Here is a 17,336-nt window from a genome sequence, read left to right on the forward strand (position 1 = left end):
CCTCACCCCCGGTTTCCTGGCTGATGTCTCCTTAGAATGAGAACATGACAGTCTGCATTTCTCTCCTCACCACCTCTCCCAGTTGGCCAACTGGTTTCAACTTGCAAACTAGAAAGTAGTATCGGGCGATTCATCTGTTGATGAGAACATTCTGTGCACCAGGGCCTCATTCCCAGGGAAGGCTGGGAACCAGGCCTGCTCTGTGAAAAGCCCTTTATCAGGCCAAGTGTTTCTGCTCGGGGAAAGTAAACCAGAGAGGCACAGAGGAGAGACTCTCTAAACACCACACCCACCTCAAGCCAGTCTGAAGTAATCCTCCACACAGGACTCCCTCTGCTCCACCCTAGTGAAGGGACAGACCTCTCCTCTGTCCTTGAAAGGATTAATAAATAAGACTTACTTGCCTGACAAAAAGCTCTTACAGTACAAAGCTAAATAGTAGCTTTGCAGGTGTTGATAATCAAGTTCTGTTTTACATGTCATTTGTGAGTGATCTCTTAAAATAAATAAATAAATAAAGGTACATGTAAAATGGCCCATGTTTCTGGAGTCAATGTTTGTAATGGTGGGAGGCCGTGGTGCACCCATTTTCTCTCTCTCTCTCTCAAGTAAATAAATATTTTTTAAAACACCTTTAACCTCAGCACTTGGGAGGCAGAAGGAGGAGGATTACTGTGAGTTCGAGCCCACCCTGAGACTACATTGTGAATTCCAGGTCAGCCTGGGCTATAGTGAAATGCTACCTTGGGGGGGAAAAAAAAAAACAAAACAGGTTAAATTTATTTATTTGTTTGAGAGAGGGAGGGAGAATGGGCATGCCAGGGCTTCTAGCCTCTGCAAACAAACTCCAGCTGCACATGCCACCTTGTGCATCTGGCTTACACGGGTCCTGGAGTACCGAACCTTACGCAAGCTTCCTTAACCACTAAGCCATCTCTCCAGCCGAAAGAAGGCAGTTCTAACTTCTCTCCCATAAAGGAAAGCAAAACAAAAAGTTTGCTAAAAGTCTGGGATGAACCCAGAAAAAAAAAAAAAAATAGAGCCAACATTTCAAAGAGTAAAAGTCAGTTTCACTGAAATAAATTAAAAGGACCCAATTCCAGAAAGCCCTGATATTGATTTAAACAAACAAACAAACAAAAAAGCATGTTGCAACAGGGCTGTGTGGTAGAGAATCTGTGGTTTAACCCAGCAGTTTCAGAGACACACCCACTTGGAGTTTAGAAGAAACTGGTGTTGTTGGGTTACCACAAAACAGATGCCTAGCAACCAAGATGACCCAATCAGGAAAGGGGTGCCACAAAGTAAATTTTTAAAATACAAACGGACTGCGGGGCTGGGGAGTATGGAGGGCTGGGGTTTCCCCACCAGAGCCCAGACTGTACATCTGGAACAAGTAATTTTCAAGAGCCACAAGGGAATTTAAAAAAAAAAAAGCATCAATGAGGGGGCAGAGGAGTTCCCACTGTACCCAACCCTTCACGCCCCCCCCCCTCAAAATCAGCTCACTGAACCGTCTTGAGAACATACACTCTCCCCCTTGGTTGTATGGTACTGATTAATGCCTGAGTCACAAGGCCAAGTCATTCCTCAGGATTCTTGGAATTCTGCCCATGGCCTTGAACAGACTGAGCACGAACCACCCCAATCCCAGTCCTCCTTCCCCCCCACCCAGCCCTTGCTCTAGCAGGACCCCTTGGCTGTCTACCTGACTCAGTACTGGTTTGCTAGTTACAGACCCAGGGCTGCTTCTGGCTCCCCGAGCCCCTCTCTGGCAGTCCCTCCACACAGGGTGAAGGGGGCTGAAGGAGAGCGGGCAGGAAGGCTGACGTCATTTGGCACGGAGTACTTTTCAAGGTTGGGAAACACAGCCTGAATAGGTATAATTCAATTTGAATGCCTTATGGCCTATATATATATATATATGACAGGGGGAAAGTCTAAATTCAACAGTCAAGATCATCCACTCTGTGTTTACGTTCTGACCTTAAATATCTTCTCCTCCACCGGCCTTGATTCCTGAGATGAGGGTCTCATGTAACCATACAGCCCGGCTCGCCATGTAGCTGAGGATTCACTGGAGTTTCTGATCCTCCTACCTCCGCGGTTTAAGGCAGTGTGGATCACGCCCAGGGCTTGGCGCTAGGCAAGCACTTTACTAACTGCTGTGTCTCTAGCTCTCCCTTTGACCCTTCTGTGGGCACATCCCTCTCTCCCTGCTGCTCAGAAAGTCAGACTGGACTTTCTCTCAGCACTGTCTGCCGCCTCTCCAAGTTCCCTCCACCAGGAATGCTCTGTCGCCATCAGACAATATCCAAGTGAGGTTTTAGGTGACAAAGAATCATGGCAGATTCCTCACCCTCCCTCCTTGGCGCGGTGCTCACGCACCAGTGAAACGTCAGAGCTGAGTGTGTGAAGCGTGCAAGGCATCTTCCACAGAGGCCACTCACAGAGCTCGGGGTGATGCGTGTCTCCCGAGGCAGAGGGCCGACAAGACAGCACCTGGCACACAGTAGGCATTCAATGGCAACTCTGGATGGCTCATATGTCACAGTGGGCTTGCCATGTGTTCCTCTGAATACAGTATAAACCCTAGCGTCCCTTCTCACTCTTGGGCCAAACCTTTCAAATTCAAGTCCAGTTCCATGCATTCAGAGTTGAGGGCTCCCACATCTCTGGAAAAGCCTGGAAGATCGCATCATGTCAGAATAGCCTCTTCCCATGTTGGTAGGCAGCGGGACCCCGGCCCAGCCCAGCGTCTACCCCCACACTGCCAAGGCTGTTTGGGTTGGGGTCCCAGCTGTGCCTCTGGGCAAATATGGCACTGGAAGCCGCATGAACAAGCAGGGGGACAGCAACGGGGCAGGATGCCCACGTGGCCTTGGGACTCCACTTCCTCTGAGCTGTTCAGTGAGCAGACAGGGTGTGGCAAGGAGACAAAGGGCATGAACAGTTGGCTCCGTGCCACACATAGCCACACCCTGGAGTCAGGGCATTCCACACCAAGCCTGGGGTTAGACCCCACACCATTTGGGAGCTACGGGCAGTTATCCAAATTGAACTCAGAAGCTTTAAAGCTCTTCCCTGTGTAACCTGAAAGAAAGACGTGGGAACCACCCAGAATCATGAATGTGGGACAGCTCCAGACTCTTGTTCCCCACAAGTAGATGAGGACTGCCTCTGGCAAGAGGATAAGGAAAGAGGCAGTGAATGGGTGGAAAGAATTTTTTTTTTTTTTTTTTATGGACTGGAATTTCCTCTGGCATGGCTCACAACTAGAAAAGGGTATGGCCCTGGGTAAAATGAAGAAAGATGAGCCCCTATGTGTGAAAAAATAAAAAGAGAAACATCCCACTTCTATTCAAGCTTCACAGTAAATCTGGAGGCCAGGGTTACACCCCTGTAACTGTATACAACACTTCTTCGAGATGAGCTCAACGTGACATGGAGGTCTGCGAGACAGCTGGACAGAAGGGAGAATGAGATCCGGCCAGATCTGCAAGGAATGTCGGAAATAACTTGGGAAAACCCACAATTTTAAATTGCTTTTTTTTTTTTTAAACGAAACTCCAATTGCTATCTATAAAATCACTTATGTCTTTTCTTTCTCTTCTCAGTAGATTTAAAGCTTAAAGAGCAGAAACATGTGGGTATGTGTTGCATGTGTATGTGTACATATTCATGTATGTGTGCATATGTATGTGTGCATATGTGTTGGTGTGTGTGCTGTTTGGTTACCCAGTGCGTCCTCAGGGCCTGTGACCAGTAGAACACAGCAGGTGTTGGAACCACATACAGGTACAGCTCACTGGCACCTGGGACTCCTTTTGTTACACACACAATCTCCCCTAACAAAAGGCACCCTAGGGGGCTGGAGAGATGGCTTAGCGGTTAAGCGCTTGCCTGTGAAGCCTAAGGACCCCGGTTCGAGGCTCGATTCCCCAGGACCCACGTAATCCAGATGCACAAGGGGGCGCACGCCTCTGGAGTTTGTGTGCAGTGGCTGGAGGCCCTGGGGCGTACATTCTCTCTCTCTCTGCCTCTTTCTCTCCCTGTCTGTTGCTCTCAAATAAATAAATAAACAAACTTTTTTAAAAAGCACCCACAGCGGTCCCTTCACCCTGCACAAGCCAAGGGCGAGACTACGGCCCCAACAAGGCACCTGAGGCAGACAGCAGGGGGGCACAGAGCCCAGGGCTCGAAATCAACAGCAGTTTAGGAGCATGCCTGCCTCGCCAGGAGAACTGCTGAAATCAGAACGAACCAGGAAGCCCACGGCCAGCACTGCAGTCTAATCTCAATCAATAGGGTTCTTTAATGGCTCACACGGGATGTTAAATACCGAGACTCCAGTCCAAGACCACGCTCTCAGAACCTCTCATGAGTCAGCGATACTTCCTGGCCATCTGCCGTAAGGCGTCCCAAGCCTCCAACAGAGATGACCACCCCTCCCAGCGCCGATGGGCCTAGCACTTTGGGAGGAACCCTTGAATGTGACATCATCGCTGGACTTACGGGGAAACTGCGAAGCCGCAGAGGATTCCTCTCTGCCCAGGTCTCACCTACGATCCGTCTCCCAAACATACTACTGCTCCCTATGTCCACAGCCACACGTTCTTGAAATATCAGATATGTTCTTTTTTTTCTTTTGAGGTAGGGTCTCACTCTAGCCTAGGCTGACCTGGAATCCACTATGTAGTCTCAGGGTGGCCTTGAACTCACAGTGATTGATCCTCCTACCTCTGCCTCCCAAGTGCTGGGATTAAAGGCGTGCGCGACCATGCCCAGCCAGATCTGTTCAATTTAACCAGCTTTGGGTTTTGCTCTTTTTAAAACTAATACCCAACCCCTTTGGGTTGCTGAGAGCCTGGGGACCACCAACCATCCCTTCCTTAGTACTGATTCAACTGCTAGTCCTTGGCTGGGTGTCAGTGCATACACTGAGTGCGGAGGAGGAGGGCATGGAGCCACCGCTCATCGGTCACTCCGTCAGGAAGGTGGGAAGAGGGTGGGAAAGAAGCAGAGTGCGAGCTAAGACAAGTCTCCAATTAACACAATTCCCTCCAAACTATTATTAAAACTATGAAAAGAACTAGAAAAATGTCATGGATTTATTCTCTTTTCCCTTCACACTCCCCTCTCTGATGTAGTGCATATTATGTGGAAATGTTTTGCTGGGCTAGCCTGGGAACCTAAGCACACGGTTTCCATTGGAAAGTGGATTCCATTCCCCAGTGCAAGTTAAGGGCGTGTAGAGGAACACCGCCCCAAACGCCGCAGTCTCAGGATCTGAGACTCCAAGAATTTATGGTTGCTGTTAACTGGGGTGTAACCCCCAAGGAGATGCTCTTTGGGGGAAAACTCGCAACACCCACAGCTTTAACACTGCAGAGCTCACTACGAAAATGACATTTTTGTTTTGTTCAATGCTGGGGATGAACCCAGGAACTTGTGCATGTTAGGTCAGCATTCTAACCACTGGGCTACATCCCCAGCCCTTGGCTTTTGAGACGGGCTCTATGTAGTTCAGACTGACCTTGATCCCTCCGCGCAACTCAGGCTGGAGGCAAACTCCAGATCCTCCCGCCTCTGTCTCCTGGTGCTGGGATTATTATTATTTTTTACATTTGTATAGCATTCAGTGCTTTCGGTGTACTTTACATATTTATTTTTGAATGAACATGTTTGTGTAAATCTTCAACAAGAACTCTGTCTGGGTGGAGGTTAAAAATGGGCGTTTTGAGACCACTTTCATTGATAAAGAAACTTATAGAACCGAAGCCCTCCATGCCAGCACTGAGACCTGCCGCAGAGGAGCCACGCCCTTTTCTGTGGCCTCAGTCCCCTCCGGACTGACTCACCGTGGCATCAAGCGAGTTAAAAAAAAGAAGAAGAAGTCGTCTCGTCCCCAGTACCCACGGAAGCCAGATGCACAAAGGGGCTCTTGCATCTGGAGTTCATTAGCGAGGCCCCTAGTGGGCCCATTCTCTCTCTCTCTCCCTTCTTGACGCAAATGTTCTACCAAGTGGGAAAGTTTTCGGGTGCAGTGAAATCCAGGGACACTGTCGTATAAAACAATCCCCATAAAGAAAGAATTGAGGATATTCTTTTGTTTGTTTGTTTGATTTGGGGAGGGGGGGCTGTGAGCAGTCCTGGATCCTCAGAACTTCCACTCCTGGCCCACCGCTACGATCTCCATAACGTCCTGTTCAAACTCCCCGTGTCTGGCAAGGAAATTAACGTGAAACTCACAAGGGGTTACTTTCACAGGGAGATTAAACGTGAAGGGGAAAGCCCACGGTCCAGCGGCAACTGCTTCAGTGACCGCACCCTGTCCACCCCTTCACTCCTCGTCGGCGCCAGGCACGTGTGGAATGCGGGGGGCCCCCGGGCTGGCGGGCGGGTACCGCGTCCGCCCGCACCCCACGAGCCTGCCTGCGGCCGCGCCGCGTGCCCCAGGCCTGCGCGGGGCACCCGGAGCACCGAGCGCGGACGGTCCCTCCGGCCCCTGCCCTGCCTCCCGCCCTCCCGGGGGCCCCTCTGCGCCCAGCCGTTCTCCGCAAAGCCGCGTCCAGCCTCCCCGCGTGCCCGCAGCCCCCGGGGCCATAGCGGACGGGGCCGGGCGCGCCCCGCTTACCTGGGCCGGGCGCCGGGCGCTGCTGCAGACTCCCCCAGATGCCGAGCGGAGCCGGCTGGCCTGGGTGGGGCTTTTATACCCGCCACATCCTCTTTGTGCCCGGCGGCCCGCCCCGCCCCGCCCCGCCCCGCCGCCCCTCGCCGGCCCGCTCGCTCCCCGGGTCACGGTGACTCACCCTCCCCAGCCCGCCCGGGCCGCCCGGCAGCCGCGCCCTGGAACAGCGCCCAGGGCCGGCCCGGGCCACGCGGGAACTGTGTCACGCATGACAGCCCCGCCGACGCTTGCGAGACTCATTCTCCCCCCACCCCCTTTCATTTTCAGGGTCCAGTCCTGGGTTCGGCATGGCCTTGGCTTGATAACGAGTAAGACTCACAGAGCACACCTTGAGACCCAGCACTAGGGAGGCTGAGCTAGGAGGGTCACTGTGAGTTCGAGGCCAGCCTGAGCCTGGAACTACAGAGTGAGTTCCGGGTCAGCCTGGGCTACACCGAGACCCTACTTCAAGAAACAAGTAAAAATAATAATAATAATAATAATGAGTGAGACTTTAGTAGCTGGCCTTTCTTAAATCACTTTTTAACTTTTTTTTTTTTTTTTTTAAGGATTTGGGGTGTTTATACAATGGAGTATAGAATGGCTCCAAGAAACATAAATTTGGACTTCCCTGTGCTGGGCTGTTGGCATCCAGCTCCCCGTGACCATCTGCACACATATTAGTTTAACCTCTGGTCACTCGCTGGAGGAGCGCCTGCAAGGCGGTTCGCCTGATCCGTGCTAGCAAAGTTTACCCAGCCCGAGACCCCAAGTGCACAGGCTGGACCCAAAGCAGCAGGGGAGGAACGAGGGGTGAGACCCAAGACAAGCAGCCAAAATAGCATCCTCCCTCGCGCCCTAGTAGACGCTTCGATTCCCAAGACGGCTGCCCAGCGCCAAGTGAACCCTAGGGCCTCACTGCAGGCCCCACACAGCCTGAGCAGCTCTGCAGGCTTGGGCTGGGTGGGGCCTGCGGCTTGAGCCTCAGCTCCAATAAAGAATTCTTACCTTCTTTCATAACTGTCGGGTTGGTTTTTTTTTTTTTTTTTTTTCCTCAGCCACCTGACCAGCTCTCATGTTTCTTCCTTTTTAAAAAAATTTACTGAAGCCGGGAGTGGTGGCGCACGCCTTTATTCCAGCACTGGGGAGGCGGAGGTAGGAGGATGGCTGTGAGTTCGAGGCCACCCTGAGACTCCATAGTGAAATCCAGGCCATCCGGAGCTAGAGTGAGACCCTACCCCGGAAAAAAAAGAAAAAAGAAAAGAAAGGAAAAAAAGTTACTTAACAGGAGAGAGAGCTAGAAGAGTGCATGGCCACACCAGGGCCTCCAGTTCCTGCAAACTGCAGACACGTACAGCGCTTTGTGCGTCTGGCTCTTTGTGAGTAGTGGGGGATTGAACCGGGGCCAACAGGCTTCACAAACAAGAGGCTTTCACCACGGAATCGTCTTCCCAGCCCTTCTGTTTCTTTCCTAACCTGCTCTTCCTAGGCTTTACGTTGACGCTATGTGAGCCAGCACCCAAGTGTGGACTGCCCAAGACTGAATTCAAACCTCATACTGGCAAAGAATCGGGAAGGAGTTTCACTAGGCCTTTAAACCTCCACCTTGCACACTCCACGCAGTCCTGTCTCCCAGTCTTCCTGGTTCTTAAAGCCCATCCACTCGCCCAGCAACTGAACAGGCAGAGGTAGAAGGATCGCCATGAATCTGAGGTCACTCTTGGGAATCACATAGCAAGGCCAATAGACATTCTGGCAAATCCAACAATACATAGTTCTGTCCACCAGTCAGATTTTATTTACTTCAGGCTAACCTTTTCAGTGTCAGTATCATCAACACGATGCAGTTAAAAGTATGATGGTGCACGCCTTTAATCCCAGCACTGAAGACGCAGAGGTAAGTGGATCACCATCACCATGAGCTCGAGACCACCCTGAGACTACACAGTTAATTCCAGGTCAGCCTGGGCTAGAGTGAGACCCTACCTCGAAAAACCAAAAACAAAGGAAGAAAGAAAGAAAGAAAGAAAGAAAGAAAGAAAGAAAGAAAGAAAGAAAGAAAGAAAGAAAGAGAGAGAGAAAGGGTAAGTCACGACTGAGCTGGGAAAGTCACTGGACATGGGTTTGTGCTCTTGAGATTCAGCACTGGGGAGATGGAGTCAGGAGGATCCATAGGGCTCTCTGGCTAGCCAGTCTCCCCAACACAGCAAATTCCAGGACAATGAGGCACCTCATTTAAAAAAAATATGGGCCTAGGCTGGAGAGATGGTTCAGCAGTTAAGGCACTTGCCTGCAAAGCCTAAGGACCAGAGTCTGATTCCTTAGTAACCACATAAACCAGATGCACAAGGTGGCACATGCATCTAGAGTTTATCTGCAGCAGCTAGAGGCCCTAGCACGCCCATTCTATCTCTCTCTCTCTCTCACTCTCTCAATTGCATTGTAAGCAGTCCTACCCTTCCTTCGACTATTACATTCTTTCTGCCACCTCTTCTGCAATAGACCCTGACCCTTGGAGGCTGTGATAAAGATGTTTCAGTGCTGAACACGCCTCTGTCACATCTTCTCGGCACTATAGTGCCTTTTGGGTCATCCCAGTGGTCACCACTATCTGAAAAGAGAAGCTTCTCTAACCAAAAGTGAGAGTAGCATTAATAGATGGGTAAGTAAAGTGCTTATAGGGCAGTTTGGTGAGCATTATATATGTATTTAGCCAGATAAGAATAGGCATTACACTCCTAAAGCTCATGGCCTCCCCAACCACAGGCTTTTGATTAGGTTTTCAGTATCAGGGATGTATTCCCTCCCATGGAGCGGGCCTCCAGTCCAATTAGAGAGTGGTTGGTTTCTCCCATAACAGACATGCCACTATCACACCCATTGGCTCATTTGGCCTGGCTGGCCAAACTTGAGACTTGCAGTGTCCACTGTTCTCACCACTGATGGCTTCTGTCTCCCTTAGGATTGCATGCAGTGCAGTGTTTTCCAGATGTCTGACAGCACAAATAAAATATTTTAGAAAACAAACATTCTGGAGGGCTGGCAAGATGGCTTAGCAGTTAAGGTGCTTGCCTGCAAAGCAAAGGACCCAGTTTCAATCCTCCAGGACCCACGTGAGCCAGATGAACAAGAGGGCGCACGCATCTGGAGTTCACTTACAGTGGCTGGAGGCCCTTGCATACCCATTGTCTCTATCTGCCTATTTCTGTACCTCTCTTTCTCTCTAATAAATAAATAAAAAATATTTTTAAAATATTATGGAAACCAATTGAGTTCCAATGTCCACCCTTTGAGACCATTCTTAGGCCAAATCACAGGGACATGGAGATGTTTCTTGAGCTAGAAGCACCTTGCTTTTTACCTTCGCACATTTCACTGCCTTGGGGGTTGGGTAGGCAGTGTTGAGAATCAAACCCAGGACCTATGAGACAAATGCTCTACCACTGAGCCACATTTCCCAGCTGTCTACTGCATTCTTACAGGTTAGCAAATAACAAGATGTATAATATTTTGACTCTACCAGCCTCTACTGTTTTTTTTTTTTTTTTTTTTTTTGGTTTTTCAAGGTAGGGTCTCACTGTAGCCCAGGCTGACCTGGAATTCACTATGTAGTCTCAGGGTGGCCTCAAACTCACAGCGCTCCTCCTACCTCTGCCTCCCGAGTGCTGGGATTAAAGGCGTGAGCCACCACGCCCAGCTTTCTACTGTTTCTTTAAGCAGTATTTTTCACAGAATTTTGTACAAAATGCATACAAATATTTAGGTGCTGAGTATCTGTCATCAAGTAAAAAAAAATCAATTCTGCATACAGTACATGTTAGTCATAATCTTGGTCATGAATTCTGTTTAAAGTAGTATAATATTTTTCATAAGTTATTTAAATATTTCAGTGAAATGAGAGCATACAAGTCATTTTATTGTCTCCTGTATTGGATATTTATTTGATGTATTTTGAATGCTTTGAATATTCTTTTTAAGTTTAACAACCATATAATGTTGGATAAAGTGAAAAAGTAAACTGAGCTGGGTGTGGTGGCTCATGCCCTTAATCCCAACACTCTGGAGGCAGAGGTAGGAGGAGTCCTGTGAGTTCAAGGCCAGCCTGACACTGTATAGTGAATTCTAGGTCAGCCTGGACTAAAACCAAAATAAATAAATAAAAACGTAATAATATGTACTCTAAATTGGTAATGGTTACCTTTGGGGACTACACATGGAAAGAAAAACTGCCACCTTTTTTACATGCACATGTTTTGCTTTATTTTCCTCGCTGGTATTAATTACTCCCATAATATTAAAAAAAAAAAAATAGCTGAGCCAGGCAAGGTGACACATGATTTCAATCCCAGCAGAGGTAGGAGGATAATTGTGAGTTTGAGGCCAGTGTGAGACTACTGAGTGAATTCCAGGTCAGTGTGGGCTAGAGTGAGACCCTACCTCAAACAACAACAACAACAACAACAACAACAAAAATAGTTGAAACAAAGAAAGAAGATACATAGTATGATGGTTTACATGGTTACTGCTGTGGCCACCTTTGTGTTGCTGGGACACACCCACAGCACTGAACCAAAATCACTTGATGGGAGGAAAAGAGTTATTTTAGCTCGCAGTCTTTTAAATTTTTTTTTTTTCAATTTGTCAGCAGCCAATGTCTATGAAGTGAGCAGAGTATAAAAATACTGAGGTGGGGCTGGAGAGATGGCTTAGCGGTTAAGCGCTTGCCTGTGAAGCCTAAGGACCCGGGTTCGAGGCTCGGTTCCCCAGGTCCCACGTTAGCCAGATGCACAAGGGGGCACACGCGTCTGGAGTTCGTTTGCAGAGGCTGGAAGCCCTGGCGCGCCCATTCTCTCTCTCTCCCTCTATCTGTCTTTCTCTCTGTGTCTGTCGCTCTCAAATAAATGAATGAATGAATGAATGAGTGAATGAATGAATAAATAAATAAATAAATAAATAAATAAATAAATAAATAAATAAAATTTAAAAAAAATACTGTGGTGGATGCCTTAGTTCACTGTTCTAATCAGCCTATTGCTCGGCTCTCTGCCGCCAGCGTCTCCACCTTCCACAGAGCGGCTTGCCTTTTCCTCCACCCCAGCTCCTGGAGAGGACAGCTTGAAGGGCCGCAGGAAGCTACTTGCTTCCTTCCAGCGTCTCCCCGCAACGCAGATCTCCCGAATCACGTCTTCCATGCAGATGACGCCGTACTTACCGAGAGATCGAGCAGTCAGAGTCACGTGTCAAGGCACTTCGCTTTGCACGGACGTGGCCCCGGCCACGCTAGCAGACCGGCTCATTTCCCCTCTTCGCTGTACGAAGGTGCTCCTGAGGATCTGGCGAGGGGAAGAGGCTGAAATGCCTTGGGGACCTCTGGGCTCACGCCATTGACACCTCTGACTCTGAGGACAAAGGCTGCTTTGGGTTCTGCAGGTACCGGGACGTTAGCAGCTTTCCTGGCCATCCTGGCCATGCGCGTCTCGGCTCTGAGCATCTGCCTGCGTTCCTTGCGGCAGTGACTTTCCATAGGAGAGCTTCCTCCTTGCCCACCGAAGTGGCTTCTGGCAAACTCCTTCCTCAGACACTTCGCGTTCAACTCTGTGAAGCTCCTCCGCTTTTTCTTAAGAGTCTCTGGCACAACCACCCACCCTCTAATTGGACTCGAGGCCCGCCCCATGGGAGGGAATACATCCCTGATGCTGCAAACCTGCAACAGGGGTAGTCATGAGCCTTAGGGGTGTAACGTCTGCTGCTGTCTGGCTAAATGTATATGCTATGCTACCCAAACTGCCCAGTAAGCACTTCTCTTAATGTTCATACCCATATGTTAATGCTACTCTCACTTTTGGTAGAGAACCTTCTCTTTTCAGATGGCAGTGACCTTGGGATGACTCAGAAGGCATCATGGTGCTGGAAAGAAGTGACAGGAATGCTCAGCACTGCAGTATCTCTACACACCTTCCAAGGCTCAGGGTCTATTGTGGAAGAGGTGGTGGAAAGAATGTAAGAGCCAAAGGAAGGGTAGGACTCCTTACAACGTGCTCCCCCGAGACACAACATGGCCTAGATATCCATGACCTCACAGTGCCTGACACTCCCTACACAAGACCCTCATAACAGGAGGAAAAGATGATGACATCAAAGTAAAAGAGAGACCGACTGAGAGGGTGAGGGGATACAATGGAGAGTGGAGTTTCAAAGAGGAAAGTCGGAGGAGGGAGGGAATTATCATGGGATATTGTTTACAATCATGGCAGTTTCCAGTAAAAAAATTAATTAATTTTAAAAAAGAGGGGATCTCTGGCACAGCAGGAGCCTTCTTTTTCTTCACTTGGGCACCCTCCATGGTTCCAACCAGAAAAGAGTAGCATGCACTTGGAAGGGAAGCTTCGCAGGGCGTGATCATCAGTCCCCCTGCTACGTGATGTGGAAACAGCAGTGCGAGGAAGAGCTGATCTGAACAAGGAGGAGCTGATGGCTGTGGGTCTCCCCCAACAGCACACCTCCTCCAGCAAAGCTTCACCTAACAAATTGCCCAAGCTGGGGACCAGAAATTCAAAAACATGTGGACACGTCTGTGAGGGGTCATCTAGATTAGGTTGGTCTCTGGACATGCCTGTGAGAGGTCATCTGGATTAGGTTAGTCTCTGGGCACATCTGTGAGGGATTGTCTAGATTAGGTTAATTGAGGTGGCAAGTCCCACTTTCCCACCTTAACTGTGGGGGCTGAAGCCTGCCACGGTCTGGAATCTTGGACAGTTAAAGAGGAGAAAGCTGGCTAAGCATCAACATTCATCTGTCTTTGTTTCCTCTCTGTGCTAAATGTGCTGGGGACCAGTTGTGTTCAAACTCCTATCCCTATGCCTTTCTCACCATGATGAACTTGAGCCTGGAATTGTAAATTGTAACAAAAACCTCCTCTCTTAAACTGATTTTTGTCCAATTTAAAAAATATATATATTTTATTTATTGATTTGATTGAGAGAAAGAGGCAGATTAAGAGAGAGAATGGGCATGCCAGGGCCTCCACCCCACTACAAATGAACTCCAGACACATGCACCACCTTGTACATCTGGCTCATGTGGGTACTAGGGAATTAAACCTGGGTCCTTAGGCTTCACAGGCAAGCACCTTAACCGCTAAGCAATTTTTTCCAATGTTTCCCCCCAGCAACTAAAAGGCAACTGATACACATAGCTAATGAAACGAGATTGCCTCCTTACACATTAAGATTATGACAGATTGTGCCAGGCTTTGGGGAACACTGAGATCTTTTTAATGATATGTTATATCCATGGTTAAGAAAGCACAATCAGTGACTTCCGGTTAAGATGGCGGTGTAGGCACCACGCCAAAGCAGCCAAGGGGGGGGAAAGACCAAAAAAACCTCAGCAAAATACACACTTTTACTAAAAAGTGAGGTGTATAGGAAATTGAAGTGGCAGCAGAGAAGTAGGAGAGATCCAGAGCATCCAGAGCCTGCACAGGCGGGAAAAGCGGCTCCAGCAGCTCGGCCAACCGCCGTGACCACGGCGCAGCAGAAAGCCGCCAGACCAGCTCGAGCCGCAGGAAAAGCCAGGTGCGGGATTTTCCCCTCACACCGCGCTCTCCGCAACTCGGGAAACGTGAGGGGAGAGCGGCAGCGAGCAGCGGAGGAGCAGACCGCGAGGTAGAAGAACACGTGGAGCAGTGATACAACCAGAGCAGCCGCGGCTCCCTCCCCTCCCCCACCGCCTGAGCCCAGCTCCGGCGAACAGAGCAGCGGCCCGGGACCCGGCCACGTCAACTTTAGCCAACAGCGGGACCCAAGCAGGAGCAGAGTTCGGCAGCAACTTCAGCGGCTCCAGCACCGGTACCAGCAGCCCCAGCAGCAGCAGACCCAGGAGCGGCAGCGGCGGCAGATCCCGCAGCAGCGGCTTCAGGGGGAGCAGCGGCAGTGGGCCCAGCAGCAGCAGCTTCAGCAGCAGTGGCTACAGACCCAGCAGTGGCAGCTTTAGCAGCAGCAGTTCCAGAAGCAGGGGTGCTTATCTGCAGGGCCACACTTGCCAGGCCCGGTTGGCCCCACAGGAAAAGCCAGTGCCCAGCTCCAGAAATCAGAACAGCAGCCCGACGACCCAGGCAGCAACTTGACTGAGACCAAAATCATCCAAGGTAACTGGGATTGCACCAGGGAAGGGTCTCACTTGGTCACCAGCTGACTTGGATACCTCAACAGACCAGAATGGGGGAGGGAAGGGAGGGAATTACCATGGGATATTTTTTTTTATAATCATGGAAAATGTTAATAAAAATTTAAAAATTAAAAAAAAAAAAGAAAGCACAATCAAACAAAACCAATGAACAAAACAAAGGAAATGTTGGGTCACAACAGCACTGTGTGCCGTCAAGGGAAATACTGTAAAACTATAAATTTTGAAACATTCGATACCGATCCTGTTTTCACCATTTGTGAATCTGCAGCCTGGGCAGGACTTCCATCTCGAGTGCGTGAAGGACACCAAGTTTTGCTGAGCAAATGACACAACTAATAAGACAAGCTCTGGAATGAGAAGTTTCTAGGGAGGATAGAGGAGGCATCTTCGTTCATGTAGCCTTGGTATTGTCTTGGTTACAACTTTACCTCAGGGCACTGGGCCTGTGTGCCAGTAGTACCGTCCGAGAAGGCGCCCCGTGGTCCTCTTGGTGACTCCTAACCCCATCCAACGTGAGGCTTCTAACAAGTCTCCACGATGAGGAGCTGACTTGACTGTAATGAACTCTGCTGGGGGGCTTTAAAGTGTAATAGGGGCTGGGGAAATTTCTCAGTGGTTGCTCACCATCATAGAACAGGTTCAGGTCCTGGATCCTAAGCAAATTAGGGGTACTAGGACCAATCTTTTATGTTCCCTGATTCTGGCTTTTCAAGCTGGAAAATAGGAACTTTGAAAAATACCAAGTTCTCCTTTTAGCTGTAAAACTAGGTCTTTAAGGACTGTAAAATACTTGTCTTAGAAGCCTAAGGACCTGAGGTCAGTCCCCAGAACCCACCTAGAAGCTGATTTTTGTTTTGTTTAGTTTTTGTTTTTCAAAGTAGGGTCTCAATCTAGCCCAGGCTGACCTGGAACTCACTATGTAGTCTCAGATTGACCTTGAACTCACATCAATCCTCCTACCTCTGCCTCTCAAGCACTGGGGTTAAATGTGTGAGCCACTATGCCTAGCAAGAAGCTGAGTTTCATGGCACATGCCTGTTATTCCAGGACTGAAGAGGTAGAGAGGTGAGGGATCATGGTGGTTCACTAGCCAACTCATCTAGCAGACATGGGGAGCTCCAGGTCAATGGGAAGATCGCCATGAGTTCGAGGCCACCCTGAGACTACATAGTGAATTCCAGGTCAGCCTGAGCTAGAGTAAAACCCCATCTCAAAAATTAAAAACATAAATTTAAATTCATTTGCAGGGCTGGAGATATGACTTAACAGTTAAGGTGCTTGCCTTTGAAGCCTTAGCACCAAGGTTCAATTCCCCAGTACCCACATAAGCCAGATGCACAAGGTCACACATGTGTATGGAGTTTGCAGTGGCTAGAGGCCCTGGTGTGCTCTTAGTCTCTCTTTCTCTCCACCCTCTCTCTATATCTCTCTCTTTCAAATAACAAAAAAATAAATAAAATTTATTTTCTAGCAAACAAAGAGTGTGTATGAGCATGCCAGGACCTCTTTCCACTGCAGATGAACTCTAGATACGTGCTCCACTTTGTGCATCTGGCTTTATGTGGAACTCAAACTCAGAAAGTCAGGTTTTGCAAGTAAGCACTTTCAACCACTGAGAAATTTCCCCAGCCCCTTGGGGGAAAGGGGACCTGGCACCCATTTCTCCTCAGCTACTGTCTGTCCTCCAAAAGCTGCTGCTTTAATTCGGACTCTGGATATGAGGACCTCAACATGTTCTTGTCCCTAGACAATTCAAATGTACAACTGTACTTAAGAAATGTCATTTCAGGGCTGGAGAGATGGCTTAGCGATTAAGGCACTTGTAAAGCCTAAGGATACAGTTTCGATTCTCCAGGTCCCACGTAAGCCAGATACACATGGTGGTGCATGCATCTGAAGTTCATTTTTAGTGGCTAGAGGCCCTGGCACGCCCATTCTTTCCCTGTCTCTAATAAATAAATAAAATAAATCTTAAAAAAAAGAAATGTCACTTCAAAGTCAAATAAAATTGTATTGAGTATTATCAAAATAGTAACTGAGAGAGAGCTGTTAAATACCCTTAAGATGTTTGCATTCTAGTAGTGGGAACCTGTGTTCATGTAACATAGGTAAGTGTTGCAGTCAGGTTCGCATTGCTGATAGAAATCAAGAACAGCTTGTGGGAAAAAAAAAGTTTATTTTGGCTTACTGACTTAAAGGGAAGCTCCACGATGGCAGGGGAAAATGATGGCATGAGCAGAGGATGGATATCACACCCTGGCCCATATAAGGTGGACAATAGCAAAAGGAGAGTGTGCCAAACACTGGTAAGGGGAAACTGGTTGTAACACCCATAAGCGGGCCCCCAACAAAACATCGCCTCCAGGGGGCTTTAATTTCCAGTTGCTATCAGCTGGGAACCCAGCATCCAGGACACCTACGTTTACCGGGTACACCTGAATCAAACCCCCACAGTTAGTAAGTAGATATGGGGATG

The 17,336-nt window shown here is 48.9% G+C and overlaps 1 protein-coding gene and 1 pseudogene across 1 annotated transcript in view; both read right to left on the reverse strand.

The window, feature by feature from the left end:
* Positions 1-6,728, reverse strand: part of Anxa2 (annexin A2) — a 58,914-nt gene extending 52,186 nt beyond the window's left edge. The window contains exon 1 of the mRNA XM_045160876.1: positions 6,638-6,728. The gene's annotated coding sequence lies outside the window, so the exon portion shown is untranslated. The remainder of the gene's footprint in view (positions 1-6,637) is intronic.
* A 4,948-nt stretch (positions 6,729-11,676) lies between these two features.
* LOC123464119 lies at positions 11,677-13,013 on the reverse strand (annotated as a pseudogene).
* Positions 13,014-17,336: the final 4,323 nt, after the last annotated feature.

Source organism: Jaculus jaculus, chromosome 10 (assembly GCF_020740685.1).
Source record: "Jaculus jaculus isolate mJacJac1 chromosome 10, mJacJac1.mat.Y.cur, whole genome shotgun sequence".
NCBI classification, from domain to species: Eukaryota; Metazoa; Chordata; class Mammalia; order Rodentia; family Dipodidae; genus Jaculus; species Jaculus jaculus.